Below are 9,917 nucleotides of genomic sequence, written 5' to 3'. Positions count from 1 at the left end.
ATAAATACTGGTGGGGTACTAGCATGGAGAGGGGGATACATTAGAAGGCCTAGGATCGATTATGTGTGCCTAAGAAGTTTGGGGGTTTGGGTTTCAAGGAGCTCCGTGCTTTCAACTTGGCAATGTTGGGTAAGCAGGCCTGACGGTTCTTAACGATGCCTCAGTCCCTTGTGGCGAGAGTTTACAAAGCAAGGTATTACCCGATGTCCTCCTTTTTTTATGCTACATTGGGAAATTGTCCAAGTTATTGTTGGAGAAGTATTATGGCTGCTCAGGATCTTGTGTGTGGTGGTGTTAGGCAGAGAATTTATAATGGCAAATCAACTTTAATTTGGGGCCACCCTTGGCTGCCTGATGATGCTTGCCCAATGATTCATACGCCCATGCCTCCTCAGTTGAGTGGTTCACTTGTTTCGAGTTTGATTGACAAATGGACTAATTCATGGGATCACTGTATTCTAACAGATATTTTTTGCTTTCTGATGTGGACCGTATCTTGAGAATCCCTATACCCCTGGACTATGAGGACTTATGGTTTTGGTACGGTGACCCAAGAGGCTGTTATACAGTCAGGGGTGGTTATAGATGCATTGTTGGGGACTATGCCAATTCCCCAAACAATTTTGATAGGTGGATTCCCTTGTGGAAAATTAAAGTCCCCCCTAAGTGGAAAACATTTATGTGGAGAGCGTTTACTGGTATTCTCCCTGTGACTACAAATTTGCTTATAAAGCGGGTAGAGGTGGAACCTGCATTTCCAATGTGTTGGATAGTTCATGAAGATACAATGCATGCTCTTGTTTTGTGTGACTTTACTCAACTTGTTTGGCATAAGTCACACTTATCTATCTCTAACATTATGGGCAACACTTTTATTATGTGGTTTACAAACCTATTGAGCTCCTTGTTTGAAGATGACGATTGCTTGGCAGTGGCAGTTCTCTATCACGTGTGGCGAGCAAGAAACAATGCAGTGTGGGACGGTTTTCTTCCGGCTCCAACAAAAGTGGTGGCGTCGACGGTGGCTGCATTACAGGTGTGGAGGGCAGTCAATTATGGCCAACAGTCGGCTGGGCAGTCCATAGTGGCGGATGGTGCGGCGTTGCTCGTTCACACTGCTCAGGAGCCGGAGGGCCTTCGACCAACGTGCTTCTTCGGTGCCAGCTTCAATCCGGCCACCTTGAGGGCTGCTTTCAGGGCTATTTTGTTGGCGCCAGATGGAGGTTTCGTGGTTGCATGCGCCGGCCTATTGCTCGACTGTTTTTCCCGCTGATGGTGGAGACTGTGGCGTGCAAAGAGGTCCTGTCCTAGCTCAAGGGTAGGGGCGTGGTTTCTGTTCAGTTATACACGGATTGCTCTCAGCTCTGCAGTGGTCTAGGCAGGGCATATTCTTCATTTTATTCCTATGTTGGTTTATTTATTGATGCATGTAGGAGTGCTATAGCCTCTTTTTTATATTGTCATATTAGTTTAGTTTCTAGATCAACAAATGTTATTGCTCATACTTTTGCTACTGTGGCGGTTCATTACGCTAGCATTCTGTACTGAGACTCTGTCCCTCCTGACTCTATTTCTTCTCTCTTATAGTAATCTACATTGCACGGTTTTATATATATATATATATATATATATATATATATATATATATATATATATATATATAGAGAGAGAGAGAGAGAGAAGTCGGGAAGGGTATTCTACACATACTCTCAATTTATAGTCCATATTTTACTCCTTAATTACTCATGCAATGCCTTTTTTTTTTAGTGCTACTGACTTTGTTACAATGCAGTATCTGTTCATAATTACTTTCTTAACCTACTGAAGCGCAAAAAGTCAATACATACAATGTCTTTTGATTCATCCAAAAAAAAAAAAAAAAACTCACAGTTTTTATTTTCTTTTTTCTCTTCTATCAATAATAATACGTGACAGAAATTTTACTGTTTAGAATTTTGAATATCATTTTCCTTATATATAAAACAAATTAACAGTAAAATAATGCAGCTATGTTTATTTCAGTCAGTGTCTATTGGCCTCCTACCCACCCAGCTTACAAGTGTGCTCCCTCCACTATTCTCTCCTCCTGCCTCTCCTTAACCTATCTGACTGGAGCTTTATGCAGTCATATTGATAGGGCATCTGTCTACAATCTATTCTGTATCCATATCATCCACTCTCCTTTTTTTTATTTATTTTAATTATTATTATTATTATTATTATTATTATTATTATTATTATTATTATTAATGTATTCATCTGTTATGCATTTAATACTGTTCTTTTATTTCTTGTCAAGAATTTCTTATTTAAAGAAATTTATTTTGAAGAATATTACTTCACTCCTAAATTTACTTTGTAACGTGGTAATAAAATTCTATACATTTGTGGTAATAAAATTCATACATTTATTGTATTGCGCATTGTATTAAGAATATTTTATTTATATTAGAAAAAATTACACTTTTCGTCCCTAAGTTATAACGTAATTATAGAATTCGTCCATAAGTGTATGTTGGTCATACTCATTTTTTGTCTCTAAGTTATCATTAGCGTTGCACTTTTAATTTCGTCATTTTACTAATAAAACATTAGAGATGAAATTTACAATTTTAGTATAACTTAGGGACGAAAAGTGCAACGTCAATGATAACTTAAGGACAAAAAGTGAGTATGACCCACACTCAGAGACGTATTCTATAGGTTATTTTTATTAGGTAGTTTTGTCAATTTCCGGGTTTAAAGGCAAAGTTCTCTTCGCACAGTCTGGATCAGCGCCAGTGAGCAGTCTAGTGGGCAGTTTTATTCAAACCAGATTTAGCCTTCATGATCCACTATTTTTGCTCAGATCTATACTTCTGGTTGAAGCTTATTATGAGTGGATTTCAGCTGCAAAAATTGAGGAAAGTTTGGTTAATGGTTTGGCTATAAATAGAGCTCAAACTCATGGGATTCATTACACTTTTAACAACAATATTTATCCCGATTTGATCACTTTATTATTCAAGAATTTACAAGAGACTCCATACTGGTTTCTTACATTGCTTCACGTGTTCTTATCAGCTGGGTTGCTTAGTTGAAGGTTCGGCCGTGTTGGTGAATCTTGATGACTTGCACAGTGTCAGCTTGAAGATGAGGAAGGCTTAGCTAAGAGTACTTTTTGTAACCATTAGTGTAGGATGGTTGTTGTGTGACTCCTTGTAACCCTTGTGATCATCTAGTGGATTGGGCTGACGTGAAGTGCCCCGCAGACGTAGGAGTGGAGCTCCGAACTGCGTAAACAATTCTGGTGTCTGGTTCCTTTTTTATTGCTTTATTGTTTTTATGCTTTTATTTATCTGTTTCTAGTTGATTAATTTTTCAGATAAATAATTCTTTTAAAATAAAGTTGGAACCTTTAACTAAATTGTACATTCAAGACCCACAATACAATTTCAATTGGTATCAGAGCCCGGGGACTTAAGTTATCAGTCTAACCGATCTAGCTACGGAATTGTGTTCCTTGAACTTACAATTGTTAGACATGTATGCCCTAGGAGCCAAGCATTTATTGTTTTGGGTATTAATTTCTTATTAAATAAATATAATAAATAATTATTTTATTTATTTTATTAAGGCTTAAATAGTACTTGATATTATTCCGTACAATCTTCACTACAAGAAAATTGATCATTAGTGAGAGGTAAAACCGTCACTAAAAATCCAAAAACCATCATAAATGACTTATAATGACGGGAAATTTACCGTCACCACCCATCGTTATTTCTTCCGTAGATAAAAACAAATAGTGACGGGATATGATACCATCATTAATAAGAATATAGTGATGGTATGTTTACTGTCACTAAAACTTTCTTTTTGTGACAAAAAATCCCGTCACTAAAACAAATACTCACTAACATAATTTCCTCTCATTATATTCTTGTAATGATGGATAATCCCGTCATTAATATTACTATTTGCCCGTCACTAAAAATTTTAATTTAGTGTCAAATATCATTTTTTTTAATTTTGTATATATTGTTATTTCTCATTAAATATTAATTTTTGTAATACATTTTTTATCACTAATCAATATTATATTATGTTGTAACTATAGATATTGTGTTAGTAAAAATTAAAACTTTTTCAACAATGCAATCAAAGTAAAGTTGATCAATATATTAAAAGACTTCAACATCACTACCAAAATGAAATGTTTCATACAACTTTGTAAAGACTAAAGACAACGAAACTACTTATAACAAATAGCCATAGTAATGTATTTGTTGGCTATTTTGAAAGGTGAGACTGTACAAATAAACATATTTAGTTTAGACAAAAATCAGCCCCAAAGCAAATCTATATTAAACCACTCCATTTACTCACTCAAAAAAGAACCGTTCAACAATCAATAATGAAGAATCCATCTGTTCCTGATCACTGGCCTGAGCCTCAAAATGGCAAATACCTTTGTTCTTTTCACACTGGTCTTCCCTATCAAACCTGCTAAAGTAAAATTGTATTAAGAAAAGGAGAGACAGAAAATGGCAAAAGGAAAGATGTTGATACTTAAAATAAAAGCATGGGAAAAGATAATATAAAAAAGACTCACATTTGAATAAATGCCACGTTTTTTAGCCCAAAACTTCACACATCGTAGAGTTGTCCTGAAATTCTAGAGTTCAGAAGTTCGAGATTAGTTTTATGGACATTTTTTTAAGAAAAATTACTCATTGATTTATTTCCAATTCCAAGTTCAATATTCATATTTATAGAAAATTACCTCAACATTTGGAACAAGCTTGAGAATTTGATCAGCAACCCTGCATCCATTAAGGCTTCGTGCCGTGGCTCATCAACATTGTACAACAGACACATTGGATATGTCCATATTCTGTCCACAATTAAGAACCATATAGCATTAGTACAAACATAACAGGCTGCAATGTGCAATTCATATTGACATAAATTCTATAATGTGCTATCCTCAATAAATCAATCTGAAAACTACAGTAAATAGATTAGGGCACGTTCAATAAATAGAAAATTTTGGAAAAAAAAAAAGAAAAAACAAACAAGCAAAATGGAAAAAATAAAAAGTAAAAGGGAGAATGGGCTGTTTTTTCTTTCCCCAAAGTGGAAAAGCTCCCTTATTCTCCAATTTAAAAGTTGGAAAACACAGGAGAACTGGCCTGTGTTATGTAATATAATCTAGGTGTTTTGCCTGAACTTACAATAGAAATTTAAACAAACAATACTGCTTAAACTATCCACCAACAAAAATAAAAACTTACATCAGATACAATTAGTAGAGAAATACTGGCATACAGGAGATCAATTGATACACCATCGAACTTCAATTTTATAACTGGGACATTTGCATATGGTACGCTGCACAATTCGGTGACTTCTTTCATTCCCACAAAAATGTTGTGCAGTATAAAGAAGAAATCTTCCTGAAAAAGAGGGCAGAGAGTCAAATAGAAACCTAAATACTGATGCCCAGCCTCAGTATTTAAGAATATGAGTGACGAAGAATTAATAAATGAAGTATTGTAAAATGTTCCTAGTCATAGGAATTCTAATTGGGCATTAGAATTCCGATAAGACTAGCACATTGTCCTTCTTATGGTGAGTCTCATGCCATTCTGTATGAGATACAGAGAGTGGACATGTGGATGGTTGTTAGAGAACAAGTCATTGAACATTGACTGACTACAACGTACCGCATGGTGTTTACCTACGTGTCATCGGTATGTTGTATGTTACAAGTATGCAATAATCCTTTGACTTGAGACGACATGGTTGTCTCGTACATATGGTGGACTAGTTTTTGCCAGTATGCGTCTTTTGTTCCTTATGTGACTATAAGTGTACTTGGTGGCCTAGTTCAGTATTGTACGGAGACATGTGTGCGTTCAATAGAGGATCCACCGCCTTGAGGTAATAAGGATGTTCCAGTCTATTCAATAATCATAAAACGAGAATCTCTGGCCAGAGTATAATGAAGTTGGACTTCAGGTTAAGAATATTGAATAGACATATTGACCAGGTTTATGGGTTTGACCAAGTTTGACCATTACCTTTATCTGGTTCGGAACAAGTGTTGTGTGGAAGGAATATTGCATGATATTTGTAACGGAAATGTTCATTATAATATATTAAAATATATTCATTGTCAACTAGGTAGTCATGATATACTGCTAGGTGTCACTCATGACTTACGAGTTATTTAATAATGAGTTATTAAATATTACTCGTTGCTAGTTTGACTATGAACCTAGAAAGTCACACTATACCGGTTCATGGTAATGCTGAGAACTTTAAAAGAAATCGATAAAGATTTATCGATATTGAATTAATACATTAATAACTGATTAATGAATTAATTCAATACTGGGTAGATTTTGGCTTTTAAAAGGCTAGCACCTTTGGGCCCAAACCAGACTATACATATATATATATATATATATATATATATATATATATATATATATATATATATAAAAGCCTTGCCCTATTTCTTAACTAAGAGAAGTGACAGAGAGATTATTCAGAAAAGAGTTTTCACGTGAAAATCTCTGGGAGTTCTCACGTGCCTGGCCGGTGGACCGACTAGAGGCCGGACGTTTGGACGGTTTTGATTCTGCCAAAGCACGCTTCAAAGGTAAAACTTTCTAACTCCCTTTTTACATAGAATCATAGAAAAACGATTTGATGCTTCCGCTGCGCATGTTTGTATTTTTCTAACAGTGGCATCAAGAGCCAGACTTTTTCTATTGATTTTATTTTTAGATTAATTTGTGGCTTTTGATTTTTGATCAAAAAAATATTGGGTTAATTTATTAATATAATAATTTGATTATCATATGAAAAATGTTTTTATTAATATATATTTGATATATATAAAATTAAAACAAAAAGAAAAAAAAATCTTTTGTTTTTATGTAAAAGAGTTTTACGTATGAGTTTTATGCGTATTTTCTTGATTCATCTTCCGATCGTCATCTTCCCTGCGAATTCTTCTCTTCTCGCCTGATTTTTCCGGTGGCTTTAAGGCAACGGCAGCCTGGCCTCACGAAAGGGTTCATCGCCGGAGACTCCTGTAACGGTGACGGCCGGCGATGTGGCTGATGGCAGGAGACGAGATAGGGCGACCCAGGCGTGACGGAGAAGAAGGCGATTGGAGAATCGACATTCTTGCTCCTGGAGAAGGTGATGAACTGTTCATTGCCGGAGACTCCAGCCGCAGATCCGGTAGCGACTCCAGCGAGAGAAGCAACCGGAGATCTGCTGCTTGTTCCTAGCGTTCCGCGCTCCAATGGGGTTGCCGCTGGCAGTCTAGCTCTGCGTCTCTCCTGGGATGGCAGTGATTTGGCTGTTGGCAGGAAAGGCGGTCGAAGATGAGGAAGTGAACAAAGTTGTTGGCCGGGAGGTATAGCCGGAAAATATGGCTGAAAGTTTACGCAAATTTTGAAAAAGTAATATTACAAATTAAATTATGAGATAATTATGGTAGTATTATATTCAAAAATTTTAAATATGATAATTAGAACTATATTACTAAATTAAATATTAGATATTTATTGTTGATATTAATTGTTATCATTTAAAAAAAAAAGATTATATATATGATAATTAGAATTATATTACCAAATAAAATATGAGATATTTTAGGTGGTATTAATTGTTATCATATTTGTAAAATATTCTATAATGATAATTGAAAATTAATTACTACTGATTTAAATATGAGATATTTTGGTAGTATTAATTTTTATCATATTGATTATTTTTATAATTGAAAAAAAAATTAATATTTTTGGAAGATTAGATGATAATATATTGTTATTACCATATGGAATATGATTTTTATGGTATTAATAATTATATTATTATAATCTTGAAATATTTATTTTTCTTCTTAAATAGTGATTCTTTTATATGATAATTGAATGCTATTTAGGTAAGTTTCTATGATTATAATATTTTAGATTAAAATGTTTAATTTAAAATAATATTATAATAGTAATTAATTGATTACATACAAATTAAATTTTGGTATGAAATTAATTAATTAATGGAAGTTATGATTTGTTATATGGAAATTGGTTTCCATATAAAGTTTTATTTAGATTGACCCAAGTTTTTTTATTGGTATAATTGGATTATATCTTATAAAGCCACAAATTAATGCATTATTTATTTTATGCTATGTTTGGATTGCTTAGCATGTCGGTTTGGTCATGGACTTAGGACCCTTTGAATGAATGCGATTTATTTTGGGTTTTGCACCGTTTTTGGTGATTAATTAAAATTGCGGCCTGCGTGCTTCTTATCTATTATTGTAATGTAAATCCCTTCTCGAAATATGTACCCCTTTTCTGGTAGATAGGAAATGTATGTACAAAGATCCCGAAGACTTCAAGAGTTGAAGACCCGAATTCTTCAAGAGTTGAAGACTTGTATATGTATGATGGAAGCTTACATGTAATAGATAGGATTTTAATTTTTCACTATTCACTGTGCACAGTCAAAATTTGTTGGCTCAATTTTGACTATTTAGAAGTCCATGACCGATATCGAGTTTACTTTTCATGCACTTTATATATGTGATATATGTGAAAATGTTGCATGAGTAAAGTGAAACATACTAATTCTTAAAATCTTCCCTTTTATTAAATATTAAGTTGTAGCGGTTAGGCCTCAAGGGTTGAGATTACCTAATCGTGGCTCTCCACCATCGTAAGAAATCAAATATTTTGCTTAGCACGGTGTCGGCTATGCCAACATAGGGGCAACGTGTTAATTTTAAAATATTTTGATTTTCTTATTTTAAACATCTGATGTGGTAGCACTTAAAAACTTTGCTTTTCAAGAAACCACTAAAGGTGAGAAAAGTCAAGGTTCAACTCTACTTGTTACCAGGATGGTGGTGATGGATTTAATTAACCCGGGTAGCCCGAATCAATAAACCCGATAAGATTATAGGGGGTATGACAAGTATGGATCAAAGTGCACCTCGGAGGTACTTGTATATATTGAACAAATAATAAAGCTATTACAGGATTGGTAATAACAGGAAAAAGATGTCGTTAAGACAAAAAAGTGGAAGATGTTTTGTTTAGACAATGTTACATGTTTATATACTAGTTGTAAGCCTAACAAACCCGGAGAAAACCCCACGAGCGGGCCTGGACCGCCTCCTACGCCGGAAAGACCGCGTCAACCACTACCCGGGAATCCTGGGCCGAGCCCAGAGCTCGGCCCAGCCGACCTCTGGAGAGGTCGGCCCCTGGCCGAACGGACCCGGGTCGTGCTCTCGGGTCGGGTGACCCTTGACCCACGCCCCGTGCTAACTCCGTGGCGGGTCCGGGTATAATTTATCCATCATCAGTCCCCCACTCTCTGAGTTGCGATAAGTCGTCAGCGAAAGAGAGTAGACTCATAAAACTGCGCCTCTGGAACACCGCTCCACCCCTACAATCATGTACGAAATATTACCCCCACCTTCGGTTAAAAATAAATATCCAAGAATCCTCGGTAAAACAGAAGTTTTATCGCGATGGAAGTGCACACACAGATGAATTCCGAAATTTAGAGCCATCCTTATCCCTTACAAATCTTCTCCTACCATAATTCCTCCACCCTAACCCCTATAAATGATCTTGTCTCCATCCATCCACCTCTACATCACCATCAATATTCACCCTTCCACACTCAACCATCACTATCACCTTTTTCACTTTTTGACTTTCCCAAAAAATTCAAATTTTTTCAAAATGCTATCCACTTTCCCCCCCTTTTCTTCTCCCCCTCCACCTATATAATCCCCCTTTCACTTTCATTTGGACTTTCACACCACCCACACTCCCACAAAAGAGCTCCGCCCGAGAGAGAAGGAAAACCGCCGCCGGTGACCTCCGCCGACGTCA

The 9,917-nt window shown here is 35.7% G+C and overlaps 1 long non-coding RNA gene across 1 annotated transcript; it reads right to left on the bottom strand.

Moving 5' to 3' along the window:
* Window positions 1–4,458: 4,458 nt before the first annotated feature.
* On the bottom strand, window positions 4,459–4,814 carry LOC116015890. Its single transcript, XR_004097690.1, has 3 exons — window positions 4,766–4,814; window positions 4,595–4,657; window positions 4,459–4,485 (listed from the first exon to the last, which is right to left on the bottom strand). It is a non-coding gene; the product is annotated as an uncharacterized LOC116015890 (long non-coding RNA).
* Window positions 4,815–9,917: the final 5,103 nt, after the last annotated feature.

The sequence above is a fragment of the Ipomoea triloba genome, chromosome 1 (assembly GCF_003576645.1).
Source record: "Ipomoea triloba cultivar NCNSP0323 chromosome 1, ASM357664v1".
NCBI lineage: Eukaryota > Viridiplantae > Streptophyta > Magnoliopsida > Solanales > Convolvulaceae > Ipomoea > Ipomoea triloba.
The sequence above is the reverse complement of the archived record's forward strand: the minus strand, read 5'-3'. Positions and strand labels throughout refer to the sequence as shown.